This window comes from Asparagus officinalis, chromosome 1 (genome assembly GCF_001876935.1).
Source record: "Asparagus officinalis chromosome 1, Aspof.V1, whole genome shotgun sequence".
Lineage (NCBI taxonomy): Eukaryota > Viridiplantae > Streptophyta > Magnoliopsida > Asparagales > Asparagaceae > Asparagus > Asparagus officinalis.
In genome coordinates this window covers 252,448-269,496 of record NC_033794.1, presented here as the reverse complement: position 1 = coordinate 269,496, position 17,049 = coordinate 252,448, and the positions used below count along the sequence as shown (strand labels likewise).

Genomic DNA, 17,049 nt, shown 5'->3' with positions numbered 1-17,049 from the left:
AAGTTGATGATACCTTGACAGCAATGGCGTTGTCCCAAGTGAATCTGGTTTGTATCCTATTTCTCAATATCACATCCTTCCACGAAAATGTCTTTTGACCTCAAAACTTGCAATGACTATAACCGATAGATTTTGTCAATTTTCATTCATTTCGACCCAGTAGAGATATCATGAGTTGTAATTCACGTTTTGGTCCATTTTCGTATGTTTCTCGGTTTAATTATGCGTACTTCAAAATTCATGATTCTAATTATGATTTTTGTCCATTCTTGTTCATTTTGACATATTGACAATTAATTTGGTGTAATTCAATATTCATGATTTTTATGGGCTAACCCACGATTTTTATCTATTTGCCAATGTTTTAGCCGAATTGGAATTAATTATCGTACTACAAAATTCGCGATTTTCATGAGCTATAATCATTGACTTTGTCATTTTGGTTCATTTCGAGCCAATGACAATTAATTTTGCATACGTAAAAATTTTGTGATTTCAAGGACTATAACCCACGATTTTTGTCTATTTCCGTTTATATTGTACGCAATGACAATTTCACGAGCTATATAATCCATGATTTTTTATCAATTTTCGTACACTTTAACCAAATGAAAACCAATTTTGTGTACTTCATAAATTTGGATTTTCATGGGCTATAACCCACGATTTTTGTCCAGTCTTGATCATGACAACCCAATAACAGTTAATTTTGCATACTTTAAAATTTGTGATTTTATAGGGCTATAACTCATGATTTTTTCCATTTTTATATGTTTTGACTCTAGGAATTAATTATTCATACTTCAAACTTCGTGATTTTCATTCATATGACCTATTGCATTGTTTGTTTCTACACTATAGCCATTAATATTGCTACTTTAAAAATTCCCAAATTCTAAGGGCTATAGCCCATGCTTTTTGTCGATTTTTTTTGTTTTGATCCAAGGATAATTAAATTTGCACAATGGGATAACCCACAAATTTAAATCAATTTTCATTCATTTTGACCCAATGGCCATTAAGTATGCAAAATTCACAATTTTCATTGGTAATAACCAACAAATTTTGTCAATTTTTGTTTTCTTGGATCGAATATCATTGATGTCGGCGTACTTTAAAATATCTGATTTTTGTGGGTTATAACTTATTATTTTTGTTTACTTTCATACATTTTGACCTAATAGGAATTAGTTGTGTGTACTTTAAAATTTGTGATTGTCATGTGCTATAATTCATGAAATTTTGTCCATTTTTGTTTATTTCGACATATTGGCATTTTTGTTGATTGAGAAAGAGGATATGGTTCTTCTCAATGTCAAGCTTGAACAAACGATGAAGGGACCCATCACCTTTATTTTTCTAGGAAGTTATGCTAATAGAGCTCAAGTCCTATGTTCCGTAAATCACACGATCGAGATGAGGGGGGTTGATAATGACATCTAGTTAACTTTGATTTTGAAGAGAAATTGAAATTCAAATGAAGGAGTTAATAATCTAGTAGGTGATAGGAACCCTTTAGATAGCATAATTTTGATGTACTAAATAAGCAATGTCTATTTGGTCGAAATGAATAAAAAATGCAAAAATTGTGGGTTATAAGTCATGAAATTCATGAACTTTGAACTACATGTACTTAATTGTCATTTGGTCAAAATGAACGAAAATTGACTAATAGCGTAAAATTTTTATGCGCTTGTGTTTAATTTCAATTAGGTAGAAACGAGCACAAATTGTATAACTTGTGGGTTGTAGCCCATGAAAGTCTGAATTTTGAACCACACGCATAATTCTAATTTGTTCGAATTGCAAATTTTTATTTACAATATTGCAATTTTTTGTGTACTCGTACTTAAACTTCCATTTGGTGAAAATGAGCACAAATTGCAAAAATCGTGGGTGCGCATGAAAATCATGTATTTTGAATTATGCTTACTTAATTGCCATTTGGTAAAAATGAACAAAATTTGACCAAAATAGTGGGGGGTTGTTGTCCATGAAAATCACAAAATTTGATGTATATAATACTTGATTTTCATTTGGTTGAAACGAACAAAATTTACAAAATTCTTAGGTTATAACCCATGAAAATAATGGATTTTGAACTATACTTGAATGCCATTTGGTTGGAATGAACGAAATTTGACAAAAATCATGAGTTATAGTCCATAGATTTCGCAAATTTATTGTACAAATGATGGATCATGAATTTTGTACTATGAGTACTTAATTGCCATTTTGTCGAAATGAACGAAATTTGACAAGAATTGTGGATCGTGACTAATGAATATCATGAATTCTGAACTATGAGTAATGCATGGTAATTGCCATTTGGTAGAAATTAATGAACTTTAACAAAAATCTTGGGTTATATAGCCCATGAAAATCACAAATTTTGGTATAGACAATGTTCAATTTTCATTTGGTTGAAATAAAAAAATTGCAAAAATTCATGGATGCTTAGGAAACTCATGAATTTTAAACTATACTTAATTGTCATTTGGAACGAAATTTGACAAAGATCGGGGTTTATAGCCCATGAAAATCTTAAATTTTATTTTACATATACTTAATTTCTATTTGATTTAAGTAAACAATAATTAAAAAAAATCATGGGTTATAGGTTTTGAAAATCATGAATTTTGCACTATGGGTTACTTAATTGTCATTTTGTCTAAAAGAACAAAATTTGATAAGAATCATGGGTTAGCCCATGAAAATCATGAACTTTCAACTAAGTGTGTTTAATTGCCAATTGGTCGAAATGAATGAAGTTTGACGAAAATTATGTGTTATATTCCATAAAAATCACATATTTTGGTGTACACATCGTTAATTTCCATTCGAACGAAACAAAAAAATGCAAAATTCGTGGGTTATATAACCCATAAAATCGCAAATTTTAATGTATACATAATGCCCATTTGGTCGGTATGAAAAACTTGTAAAGGGCATGCTTTATAGCCCCATTAAAATCATGAATTTCAAACTTTGTATATTTAATTGTCATTTGGTGGAAATGAACAAAATTTAATGGGTCCATGAAAATTGTAAAAATGAACAAAATTTTCAATTATGCGTGAAAATTATTTGCTATGAGGCGTATTTAATTGTCATCATAGGTTATATAGTGCATGAAAATCAAGATTTTGAATTATGCATGCTTAATTGCCATTTGGTCAAAATGAACAAGATTTGAAAAAAATGTAGGTAATAACCCACAAAAATAAAATTTTAAATGGATACGTATTTAATTTCTATTAGGCCGAAACAAACAAAAATTACAAAAATTATTTGCTAATGGGTTGAAGTGAATAAAAATGGTAAAAAGTTAGGGTTACAACTTATGAATTCATGAACTTTGTCATCTACAAATTTTTTTGCTAATGGGTCGAAATAACTAAAATTGGCAAACAATCATGAGATACCTTAGGAAATCGTGAAATTTGGGCTCAAAATTATTTGCCAATGGATCGAAACAAACGAAAATGGACAAAAATTATAGGTTATACTTCATGAATACTTGAGTTTTGACCTCCGAGAAATTATTTGCTAATGAGAAATGATTAAAAATGGCAAAAAAATGTCGGTTTATATAGCTCATGAAATCGTGAAATTTGAACCTTGCGATGTCACTTGTCAATGGGTCTAAACGAATAAAAATGGTAAAAAAATAAGGGTTATAGCTCATGAAATCTTGTAAATTGTCCTTCACAAAATTATTTGGTAATGAGTGGAATTGACTAAAATTTACCAAAAATCATGGGTTATAACTTGGGAAATCCTAAATTTTGAACTCTACAAAATTATTTGTTAATGGGTCTAAACGAACAAAAGTGGTCAAAAATCATGGGTTTTAACTCATAAATTGTGAATCTTGGCCTCAGTGAAATTACTTGGCAAGGGGTCGAGACGATTAAAAATGGCCAAAAATAGTGTATTACAGATCATGAAATCGTGAAGTTTGGACTTCACAAAATTATTTCTAATAGTCCCGTAACGATTAAAATTATTCAACAATCATGGGTCATAACTCGTGAAATAATAAAATTTTAGCCTTCGTAGATTTATTATCTAATGAGTCGAAACAACTAAAAATGATGAAAAATCATGGGTTAAAGCTTACGAAATTATGAATTTCGACCAACGCGAAATTATTTGACAATGGGTTGAAATGACTAAAAATGGCCAAATAGCTTGGATTGTAGCTCACAGAATTGTGAAATTTGGCCAATGCTACATTATTTAGCGTGAATTTTGGCCATTGCGAAATTATTTGGCAACGGGTTAAAACGACTACAAATAGCCAAAAATCGTGGGGTTATAGTTCATGAAATCATAAATTTTGGCCTTCGTGAATTTATTTGTTAATGAGTTGAAACGACTAAAAATGGCAAAAAATCGTGGGTTAAATTTCACCACATCTTGAATTTTGGCCTCAGTGAAATTATTTGTTAAAGGGTCGAAAAGACTAAAAATGATAAAAAATTATAGGTTATAGCTCATGGAATCGTGAATTTTGGCTGTCCTGATTATTTGTCAATAAGTCAAAACGACTAAAAATAGCAAAAAATCATGGGTTAAAGCTCACCAAATCTTGAATTTTAGTATCAGTGAAATTATTTGCCAACATAGTCCATGAAATCGTGAATTTTGACATCGACGAAATTATTTGACGACGTGTCGAAATACCTAAAAATGGTTGAAAATTGTGAGTTATAGCTCAGTAAATCGTGAATTCTAATCTTTGGGGAATTATGTGCTCATGGGTCGAATCGAATAAGAATGCCCATAAATTATGGGTTATAGTTTATGAAGCGGTGAATTTTGTTCATTGTGAAATTATTTACCAATGAGTCAAAATGTCTAAAAATGACCAAAAACCTTGAGTTAGAACTCATGAAATCGTGAATTTTGACCATTGCGAAATTGTTCATTAAGACGTCGAAATGACAAAAGGTCACACATAATAACTTAAGAAATCGTGAATTTTGACCATCGCAAAATTATTTGCCAATAGGTCGAAATGACTAAATTTTGCTAAAAATCATGGGTGCTCACGAACTCATGAATTTTGGTCTTAGGGATACTATTTGCTAATGCAAAATGACAATCTGGCATCAAATTATAGGTTATAACCCATGAAATGGTGAATTTTTGTCAACAAAATTATTTGCTAAAAGGTCTAATTGACTTAAAATGGCAAAAACACTTGGGTTATAGCTTATGAAATCGTGAATATTAAACTCCGTGAAATTTATTTGCCTATGGATCAAAATGAATAGAAATGATCAAAAAGCATGAGTTATAGCTCAAGATATGGTGAATTAGTCTACGAGAATTTATTTGCCAACATGCCGAAACGATTCAAAATGGCTAAAAATAGTGGGTTATAGGTCATGAAATCGTGATGTTTGGCATCTGCAGAATTATTTGCCAACAGGTCAAAATGTCTAAAAATAGCAAAAAATCATGAGTTATAACCTTATGAAATTGTGAATTTTGGCCTCTCAAAATTCTTGATCAAATGGTCAAAACGACAAAAAGTACCTACAAATTATGGGGGTTGTATGTTATGAAATCGTGAATTCTGATCACCACGAAATTATTTGATAATGGATCAAAACGACTAAAAATAATTAATAATCGTCGTTATAGCTCGCGAAATTATTTGATAATGGACCAAAACGACTAGAAGATATTGTTTGTCAAAGGGTTGAAACAACTAAAAATGACCAGCAATCATGGGTCATTTCTCTTAAAATCGTGAATTTTGGCTATTGCGAAATTGTTTATTAAGGGGTTGAAACGACTAAATATGGTAAAAATGGTATAGCTCAAATCATGAATTTCAGCCATCGTGAAATTATTTGACAATAGGTCAAAACGACTAAAAATGGCCAAACGTTGTGGGGTATAACTCATTAAATCGTGAAATTTGGACTCCCATGATATTAATTTCCTTGGTTCGAAATAAATAAAAATGGAAAAAATTGGCGGTTATAGCTCTATGAAAATGTGAATTTTGGACTCTACAAAATCATTATTTGATCGGTCGAAATAATGAAAAATGACCAAAAATCTTGAGTTATAAAAATCATGAGTTTTGGAACCACGAAATTATTTTCAAATGGGTGGAAATGAATAAAAATGGTGAAAAATCAAGGGTTATGGCTTATAAAATGGTGAATTTTGTTCTGCGCGAAATTATTTGGCAATTGGTCAAAACGACTAAAAATGGCCAAAAATCGTTACTAGTATAGAGGTCATGAAATCGTGAATTCTTGACCCGCGAAAATACTTGTCTGTGAGTCTAAACAAAAAAAAGGTGAAATATCAGAGGTTATATCTCATGAAATCATAAATTTTGTCTTCCGTGAAGTTAGCTAATTGGTCGAAATGGCTAAAGATTAGCCAAAATGCGTGGGTTATAGTTAACGAAAGCATGAATTTTGGACTCTGCAGAATTATTTGCTAATGGGTCGAAATGAACAAAAATGACCAAAAATCATGGGTTGCTCATTAAATTATAAATTTTGGCCTCTTTGAAATTATTGGTCAATGAAGAAACAATTAAAAATAGCCAAAAATCATGGGTTGTATAGCTCATAAAACCATGAATTTTGGCTTAGGCGAAGTTACTTGCTAAAGGGTCGAAACGACTAAAACTGACCAAAAATAGAGGGCTATATAGCTCATGAAATTGTGAAGTTTAAATTTTGCAAAATTATTTTCTAATGGTTCAAAACAAATAAAAATGTTTGATAACCATCGGTTATAGCTTAATAAGATCCTTCATGGATTTATTAGCTAATAGGTTGAAACGACTAAAGGTAACCAAAACCATGGGTTATAGCTCACAAAATGGTATATTTTTCCTAGTGCAAAATTATTTCACAACGGATCAAAACGACTATAAATGACCGAAAATGGTGGGTAGCTTATGAAATCGTAAATTTCTGTCCCTACGAAATTATTTACCAACTAGTCAAAACAACAAACTAGCAAAAAATCATGGGTTATATAGCTCACAAAATTATGAACTCTGGTCTCCATGGAATTATTTGCTAGCAAGTCAAAACGACTAAAAATGATAATAAATCGTTGGTTATAGCCCACAAAATTATGAATTTTGGCCACGAAATTATTGGCCACTAAATATGGTCAAATATTACGATTATAGTTTACAAAATTGTGAATTTTGGTCTTCATGGAATTCTATGCCAATGGGTCGAATCGTATGAAAATAGCCAAAAATTGTGGATTATATAGTTCATGAAATCGTAAAGTTTGGTTTATGTGGAATTATTTACAATTGGGTTGAAATAACTGAAAATGGTAAAAAACATGTTATATATAGCTTTCGAATCGTAAATTTTAGCCTCAATGAGATTATTTACCAATGGGTCGAAACGACTGAAAATGACTAAAGGTCATTAGTTATAACTCAAGAAATCGTGAATTTTGACCACTGAAATCATTTGCTAATAGGTCGACATGACTAATATTGGTCAGAAGTATGGGTTATAACTCGTGAAATCATGAATTTTGATCTTTGCTATATTATTTGCTAATGGGTCGAAACGACTAAAAATGACCTTAAATGGCAAGTTATAGGTTGTGAAATTGTGAAATTTTCCTCCATAAATTTTTTATCAATTGGTCTTATCGACTAAAATGGCAAAAAAAAACTTGGGTAATCTCATGAAATTGTAAATTTTGAACTTCGTAAAATTATTTGCCTATCGATCGAAATAAAAAATACTAAAAATCTTGGGTTGTAGCTCAATAAATGGTTAATTAGTGCCTCTGGTGAAATATTTGCCAACGGGGCGAGGCAAATGCAAAATGGCAAAAACTCACGAGTTATAGCTCATGAAATCATGAATTATAACATTCATGAAATTATTTTCCAACGAATTGAAACTACTGAAAATGACTAAAAATTGTGAGTTTCATGAAATCGTGAATTTTAGCATCCGTAAAATTATTTACTAACGGGTTGAAATGATTAAGATAAGCTAAAACTCAAGGGCTATAGCTTAAGAAATTGTGAATTTTGGCCACCGTGAAATTATTTGATTACGAGTGAAAACGACTAAAAATAGCCATTAATCAGTGGTTATAGTTCATCAAATCATGGGGTTTGCTCTTCAAATTTTTGCCCTCTTAGAAATTTTTTTCCAAAGGATTGAAACGACTTACAATGATCAATAATAGCGGGTTATAGCTCATGAAATTGTGAATTTTAGCCACTGCGAAATTGTTTATAAGGGGTCAAATGATCAAGAATGGTAAAAAATCGTGGGCCGTCGGCCACGATATCGTGAATTTTGGCAACAGCGAAATTATTTGACAATAGGTCGATGCGACTGAAAATGGCCAAAAGTCTTGGGTTATAGCTTATAAAACACTGAAATTTGGACTCTACGGAATTAATTTCATTTTTCCAAAATGAATGAAAATGGAAAAAATCATTAGTTATAGCTCATGAAAATGTGAAATTTAGTTCAATGGTTTGAAACAACGAAAAATGCCCAAAATCTTGGGGTATAGCGCAAAAATCATGAATTTTAGACATTGTGAAATTATTTACCAATGGGTCGAAATGAATAATAATGATAAAAATGGAAATTGGAAATGAGTGAAAACATGAATTTCGTCCTTCATGAAATTATTGTTAATGAGTGAAAACGATTAAAAATGGTAAAAAATCACGAGTTATATAGCTTATGAAATTGGAAATTTTGGATCCATCGTAATTTCTTATCTATGGGTCTAAATGAATAAAAATGGTAAAAGCCAAGGGTTCATTCAATGAAATTGTGAATTGTCTTTCATGAAATTAGTAACTAATTGGCTGAAACAACTAAAATTAGCGAGAATTCATGGGTTATAGCTCATAAAACCGTGAATTTTAGATTCCACGGAATTATTTGCCAATAGATCGAAACGACTAAAATTTGCCATAAGTCATGGTTTGGCTCACAAAATCGTGAATTTTGGCATCTGAAAAATTATTTACTAAAAAATAGTGGGTTCGCATGAAATTGCGAATTTTAGTCTTGGCGAAATTACTTGCTACTTGGCCAGGACGACTAAAAATTGCTAAATATAGTGGATTACAGCTCATGAAATTATGATGTTTGGACTTCAAATTTTTTTCTTCTAATGATTCAAAACGACTAAAAAGTCTAATAATTGTGGGTTGTAGATCATAAAATCGTGTTTTTGCCTCAAATTTGTTGGCAAATGGATCAAAACGACGAAAAATGATAAAAAAATGGAGGGTAATAACCTACAAAATCATGAATTTTGACCATTGTAAAATTATTTGACTAGTCAAAATGACTAAAAATGGTTATAAAATCTTTGATTACAGCTCAAAATCGTGAATTTTGAACTTAAGGAAATTATTTGCCAGCGGTCAAAACAACTAAAAAATGGCCGAAAATGGTGGGTTATATAGCTTATATAATCGTGAATTTTGGTTTTTGTGAAATTATTTGCCAACATTTTCAAACAACTAAAAATGCCATAAATTGTGGGTTATATCTCACAGAATCATAAATTTTAGTCTCCAAGGAATTATTTGTCAACAAGTTGAAATGACTAAAAATGATTAAAATGTTGGGTTCTTGCCCTCGAAATCATGAATTTTTGCCTCTACAAAAATATTTGCCAACGGGCCAAAATAACTAAAAATGGTCAAAAATTGTGCGTTCATAAAATTGTGAATTTTGGTCTTCAGGGAATTCTGCGCCAATGAGTCGAATCGAATAAAATGGCCAAAAGTCGTGGATTATAGTTCATGAATTCGTGAATTTTGGAGTCCGTAAAATTATTTACCATTGGGTCTAAATGACTTAACATGGCTAAACGTCATGAGTTATAGCTTAAGAAATTGTGAATTTTGACTGCTACGAAATTATTTACCATTGGATCAAAACGATTAAAAAAATCTTCGGTTATAGCTTACGAAATCATGAATTATGGTCTCCATTGTATTATTTGCTAATAGGTCGAAATGACTAAAAATAGCCTAAAATTGTGGGTTGTAGGTCATGAAATCGTGAATGTTACCTTCACAAAACTTTTTGTCAAGGGGTTTAATCAACTAAAATGCTGGGTTATAGCTCATGAAATTATGAAATTTGAACTCCTTGAAATTATTTGCTTATGGATCGAATTGAATAAAAATAGCAAAAAATCGTGGGTTATAGCTTAAGAAACGATGAATTTGTGCTTTCGGCGAATATATTTGCCAATGGGTCGAAACAACGAAAAATAGCAAAAAACGTGGGTAATAACTAATGTAATAGCGAATTTTAGCCTTTACGAACCTTTTTGCCAATGGATTGGAACTATTAAAATGACCAAAATTTATGAGTTATAATTAATAAAATTGTGAATTTTAATTTCTGCAAAATTATTTACCGATGAGTTGACATGAGTCAGAATAGCAAAAACTCATGGGTTATAGCTTAAGAAATCGTGAATTTGGGCTACCATGCAATTATTTGATAATGGGTCAAAATGACTGAAAATGACCAAATAATCGTTGGTTATAAGTCTTGAAATCGTGAATTTTGGCTTCTAAGCAACTGTTTACCGTAGGTGACTAAAAGTAGCAAATAATCGTGAGTTATAGCTCATAAAATCGTAAAATTTTGTTATTGCGAAATTGCATATTAATGAGCCAAAACTACTAGAAATGGTCAAAAAACGTGGGTCATCATTTATGAAATTATGGATTAGCCACCGTGAAATTATTTGATAATGAGTCGTAATGACTAAAATGGTCAAAAGTTTTGGGTTATAGCTCAAAATCGTGAAATTTGGACTCCACAATTAATTCTTTTTTCTAATGAATGAAAATGGAAGCAGATCGTGGGTTATATTGCTCATGAAAATGTGGATTTTGGTTTCTATAAAATTATTTTTTTCCAATTAGTCAAAACGACGAAAATTGACCAACAATTTTGGGTTAGAGCTTACAAAATTGTGAAATTTGGCACTGCAAAATTGTTTGCGAATGGGTCGAAATGAATAAAAATGGTAAAAAACCAAGGGTTATAGCCAAATTGTGAATTTTGTCCTCCACGAAATTATTTCTTAACGGGTCAAATTGACTAAAAATGCTAAAAAAGTTACGGGTTATATAGGTGATGAAAATGTGAATTTTAGACCTTGCAAAATTACTTGTCGATGGTTCTAAACAAATAAAAATGGTAAAAAATTAAGGGTTATATCTCATGAAATCATGAATTGGTTCTTAATTGAAATTATTAGCTAATAGCCTAAAACGGCTTAAATTGGCTAAAATTCATGGGTTATAGTTCACAAAATCTTGAATTTTGGATTGCGCAGAATTATTTGCCAATTGGTCGAAGAGACTAAAATTGGCCAAAAATCGTGGGTCATAGTTCAAAAAATCTAGAATTTTGGCCAACGTGAAATTATTTGCTAATGGGAGAAATTACTAAAAATTGCAAAAAATAGTGGGTTATATAGCTCACGAAATCGTAAATCTTGGTCTCGACAAAATTACATGCTAACCAATCGAAATGACTAAAAATTACAAAAGTAGTCGGTTACAGCATATGATATTGTGATGTTTGGACTCAAAATTTTTCTAATGGTTCAAAACGACTAAAAATGTCTAATAATTAGTTCGTTATAGCTGATGCAGTCATAAATTTTTGCTTGAAATTATTAGCAAACGAGTCGAAATGACTAAATATAACAAAAATTTGAGGGTTATAGCTTACAAAATCGTGAATTTTGTCCATTGCGAAATTATTTAATGAGTTAGAGTGACTAAAAATAGCCAAAAATCTTGGACTATAGCTCACAAAATCGTGAAGTTTGACCTTCCTGAAATTATTTGCATGTGGATCAGATATTTGTCAATCGGTCCAAACGACTAAAAATGGCTAAATATCAGGGGTTGTAGCTGAAGAAGTTGTGAATTTTCACCAACACGAAATGATTTGCCAATACCTACATTAACTAAAATTGGTAAAAAATCGTGGGTTATAGCTCATGAAATCGTAAACTTTAGCCTCAGCGATATTATTTGCTCCTAGATCAAAACAAATAAAAATGGTAAAAAATCATGGATTATAGCTCATGAAATCATAAATTTTTTTCTCTGCGAAATTATTTGCTAATGGGTCTAATTAGCAAAAAATGATAAAATAAACAATAGGTCAAATTATTTGCTAATAGCTCACCAAATTGTAAAATTTTTGCTTCTGTAAAGTTATTTATCAATAGGTCGAAATGATTAAAAATGGCTAAAGATCATGGGTTATAGCTCAAGAAATTGTAAACTTTGACCACTGTGGAATTATTTGCTTACGACTGGAAATGACTAAAATTTGTGAAAAATCATAGGTTGTAGTTTACGAAATCATGAATTTTTGCTTCCACAATATTATTTGCTAACGGGTCAAAACATCTATAAATAGTCTTAAATTGTGGGTTATAGCTCATAAAATCATAAAATTGTCTATTAAAATTATTTTCCAATAGATCTAATCAACTAAAAATGGCAAAAAATGAGTTATAGCTTTTGAAATTGTGAATTTTGATTTACGTGAAATTATTTGATTATGGGTGAAAAATAATAAAAATGATAAAAAAATCATAGGTTATAGCTCATAAAATCGTGAATTTTTGCCTTCGCGAAATTATTTGGCAGATGGTTGAAACGACTAAAAATAGCGAAAAAACATGGTTATATGGCTCACGGGCCGTGAATTTCGACCTCCATGGAATTATTTGGAACAGTGTCAAGATGATTAAAAATGGCTGAAATTGTCGGTTTTAGCCCACAAATCGAGAATTTTGCACTTAGCGAAATTATTTCCAATTGGTTGAAATGACTAAAAGTAGTAAAAATTATGGATTATAGCTCATAAAATTGTGAATTTTAGTCTCTATAGAATTGTGTTCTAAGGGATCGAGTTGAATAAAAACGACGAAAAATTATGGGTTGTAGCTCATGAAATTATGAATTTTGATCTAAATGGAACTATATGCTAATTGTTCAAAACGACTAGAAATGACAAAAATTATGGGTTATAGCTTATGAAATCGTGAATTTTGTCCTCTACAAAATTATTCATTAATGGGTCAAACCGACTAGATATCACAAAAATTATGGGTTATAGTTAATAAAAGTGTGAACATTAGTCTTTGCGAAACTAACTGGTCGAAACCACTAAAAATAGGCAATAATCGTGGATTATAGCTTATGAAATTGTGAATTTTGGCATTCATGAAATTCTTTGTCAACAAGTCGAGACAACTAAAAATGGTTAAAATCGTAGGTTATAGTCCGTGAGATTATTTGCCAATGGTGGAAACGTGAAAAATAGCCAAAAATCGTAGGCACCCTGAATTTATTAGCCAATTGGTCGAAACGGCTAAACATGGCAAAAATTCATGGGTTATACCCCACAAAATCATAAATTTTGGCATTCACGAAATTATTTCTCAACGGGTCAAAAAAATTATTTCTCAACAGGTCAAAAAAACTAAAAATGGCCAAACATTATGAGTTATTAAACTTACGAAATTGTGAAGTTTGGTCTCGGCGGAGTTATTTGTGACCTAATGAACAAAAATGTTCGAAAAATCATAGGTTATAGCTCATGAAATTATGAATTTTAATGATTTTGTTGTTCATATCAATCCCAAAAGCCTAATCTAACCAGTAGGCAGAAGGGAAATGTGTTTGGGAAACAAACATATGAGCCTATGAGAAATTACTTGCCAATAGGAGAAATGATTAGAAATGGTAAAAAATCGTGGATTATAACTCATTAAATCGTGAATTTTGGCCTCCACGCCGAAACGATTAAAAATTGCCAAAAATTATGGGTTATAGCTTGTGAAATCGTGCATGTTAGCCACCACCATCGGGTCGAAACGCGACTAAAATTGGCAAAAAATTATGAGCCGTAGCTCGTGAAATCATGAATTTTTCTTTTTGTAAAATTATTTACCAACTGGTCAAAATGAGTAGCAATAATAAACAATTATGGGTTACGGCTAACAAAATCATGAATTTATGCCACAGAGAAATTATTTGATAATGAATCGAAATGGTTAAAAATGTATAATAATCGTAGTATAGCTCATGCGATCATGAAATTTGAACTCTCGGAAATTATTTGCCCATGGGTCAAAATGAATAAAAATATCCAAAAATTGTGGGTTATAAACTTATAACTAAAGAAATGGTGAATTTTGCCTCCATGAAGTTTTTTGCTAATGGGTCGAAACGACTGAAAATGACCAAAAATCGTGGTTTAGCTCGTGAAATCGTGAAGTTTGACCTCCACAAAATTTTTTGCTAACCGGCCAAAACAACTAAAAATGACAAACGTGGGTTATTAGTTAAGAAATAGCGAATTTTGGCCTCTAAAATTGTTTGCCCACAGGTCAAAATGATTAAAGATTGCTAAAAATCGTGGGCTATATCTCACATAATTGTGAATTTTGGCCACCGTGAAATTATTTGTGAAAGGGCCATTCTGACTAAAGTGTTCAAAAATCATGGGATGTAGTTGACAAATTTGTGTATTTTGGTCTTTACGGAATTATTTGTCAATTGGTCAAAATTAACAAAAATAGCAAAAATCATGAGTTATATAGCTCACAAAATCGTGAATTTTAACATTCGCAAAATTATTTGTCAATGGGAGAAACGACTAAAATCGACTAAAAACCGTGGGTTATATCTAATGACTAACCAAAAATCACGAAATTATTTGCTAAGGGTTGAAATGACTAAAAATAGCTAAAAATCGCCAAATTATTATGGCTAATAAAATCATGAATTTTATCTACTGCGAAATTATTTGACAACATGCTGAAACGACTAAAAATGGCAAAAATTGTGTTATAGTCCTATAAATTTGTGAATTTTGGCCTTCGCAAAATTATTTTCAAATGGGAAACGACTAAAAATGGTTAAAAATCACGGGTTATAGCTCACGAAATCGTGAATTTTTGTATACGCAAAATTACTTGCTAATGGGTAGAAAAAATGGCAAAAAAATCATGGGTGATATCTCGTGAATTCGTTAAGTTTGAACTGTCGAAATGACTAATAATGACAAAAAAATCATGGATTAGTCTCCGCAAAGGCGTGAATTCTAGCGATCTACGAAATTATTTCCTAAAAGGTCATAATGACTAAAAATGACAAAATTGTGTTATAACTCACGAAATCGTAAATTTTGCTCCATAGAATTATTTGCCTATGGATGAGAAATAAAAAAAGGGCAAAAAATCATGGGTTTGCTCATGAAATCGTGAATTTGGCATCCGCGAAATTATTTATAATGGGACAAATGACTAGAAATGACAAAAATCATGGGTGATATCTCGTGAATTCGTTAAGTTTGAACTGTGGAAATTAATTAAGAAGCGTTCGTAATGACTCAAAATGTCAAATAATTGTGGATCAAAGCTCATAAAATAGTGAATTTTGACCTCCGCAAAATTATTTGTTAAGGGTCAAAATGACTAAAAATATCCAAAAATCATGGGTTATCGCGTACGAATTCGTGAATGTTAGCCATCAAGAAATTCATTGCCAATGGGTTGACACCACTGAAAATGGCAAAAATATGTTATAGTTCATGAAATCATGAATTTTGGTCTTCGCAAAATTATTAACCAACAAGTTGAAACGATTAAAAATGTCAAACAATTGTGGGTTATAGCTCATGAAATCGAGGAATTTGTCCTCTACGAACTTATTAGCCAATGGATCGAAACGATTAAAATTGATAAAAATCATGGGTTATAACTTATGAAATCGTATATTTTGGCCAATACGAAATTATTTCACAATGGGTTGAAATTACAAAAGCCAAAAGGCTTGTTAAAGCTCACAAAACTTGGGTTATTGCTCATGAAATTCCGAACTTTGACCTTTATGAAATTATTTGTCTATGGTCAAGGTTAATAAAAATAGCTAAAAATTGTGGGCTATATCTCAAGAAATAGTTAATTTTAGACTTTGGGAAACTATTTGTCATCGTATTGAAACTACTAAAAATGGCCTAAAATTATGAGTTATAGCTCATGAAATCAAGAATTTTTGCTTTTAAAAAATTATTTATTAATGGGTTGAAACAACTAAAATGGCTAAAAATTATGAGTAGCTTAAGAAATCATGAATGTTGACCACCGCGAAATTATTTGATAATGGGTCAAAATGACTGAAATAGCTAATAATCAGTGGTTATAGCTCATGATATCATGAATTTTACTTCCCAAGAAATTGTTTGCTTAAGGGTCGAAATGACTAAAGAAGGCTAATAATCTCTGTTATTGCTTATGAAATCGTGAATTTTAGCCACTCCAAATTTTTTTATTAAGGGTTGATGACTAAAATGTCAAAAAATTATGGGTTATATCTCATGAAAATGTGAAACTCGCTGTATGAAATTAATTCCTTGTGTTTAAAATGAATGAAAATGGCAAAAAGTGTTAAAACTCACGAAATTGTGAATTTTGGCCTATGTGAAATTGTTTGCTAATAGGAGAAATGATTAAAAATGACTAAAAATCGTGGGTTATATAGGTCATGAAATCGTGAATTTTGGCCTTGGAGAAATTATTTGCTGATCGGTCGAAACGAGTAAAAATGACTAAAAATAGTGGGTTACAGCTCGTTAAATTGTAATGTTTGGAGTTCACAAAATTTTTTCCTAATGATTCAAAACAACTAAAAATGTCTAATAATTGTGGACTATAGCTCATTGAATCATGAAATTTTGCCTTCGTGAATTTTTTAGCTAATGGGTCGAAACAATTAGAAATGGTAAAAAATCAAAGGTTATAACTCAAGAAATCTTGAATTTTGTTCACAGCGAAATTATTTAATCAGGAGTCGAAATGACTAATAATGGCTAAAAATCATGGATTATAACTCACAAATCGTGAATTTTAGCCTTCATGAAATTATTTGCGAATAGGTTAAGATGGCTGAAAATGATTAAATATTATGGGTTATATAGCTCACCT

General features: G+C 31.0%; 1 protein-coding gene across 2 annotated transcripts in view; it reads left to right on the top strand.

Moving 5' to 3' along the window:
- The window catches only part of LOC109845008, a 41,414-nt gene that overhangs the window by 2,389 nt on the left and 21,976 nt on the right, over window positions 1-17,049 (top strand). The gene's annotated exons all lie outside the window — the stretch shown is intronic.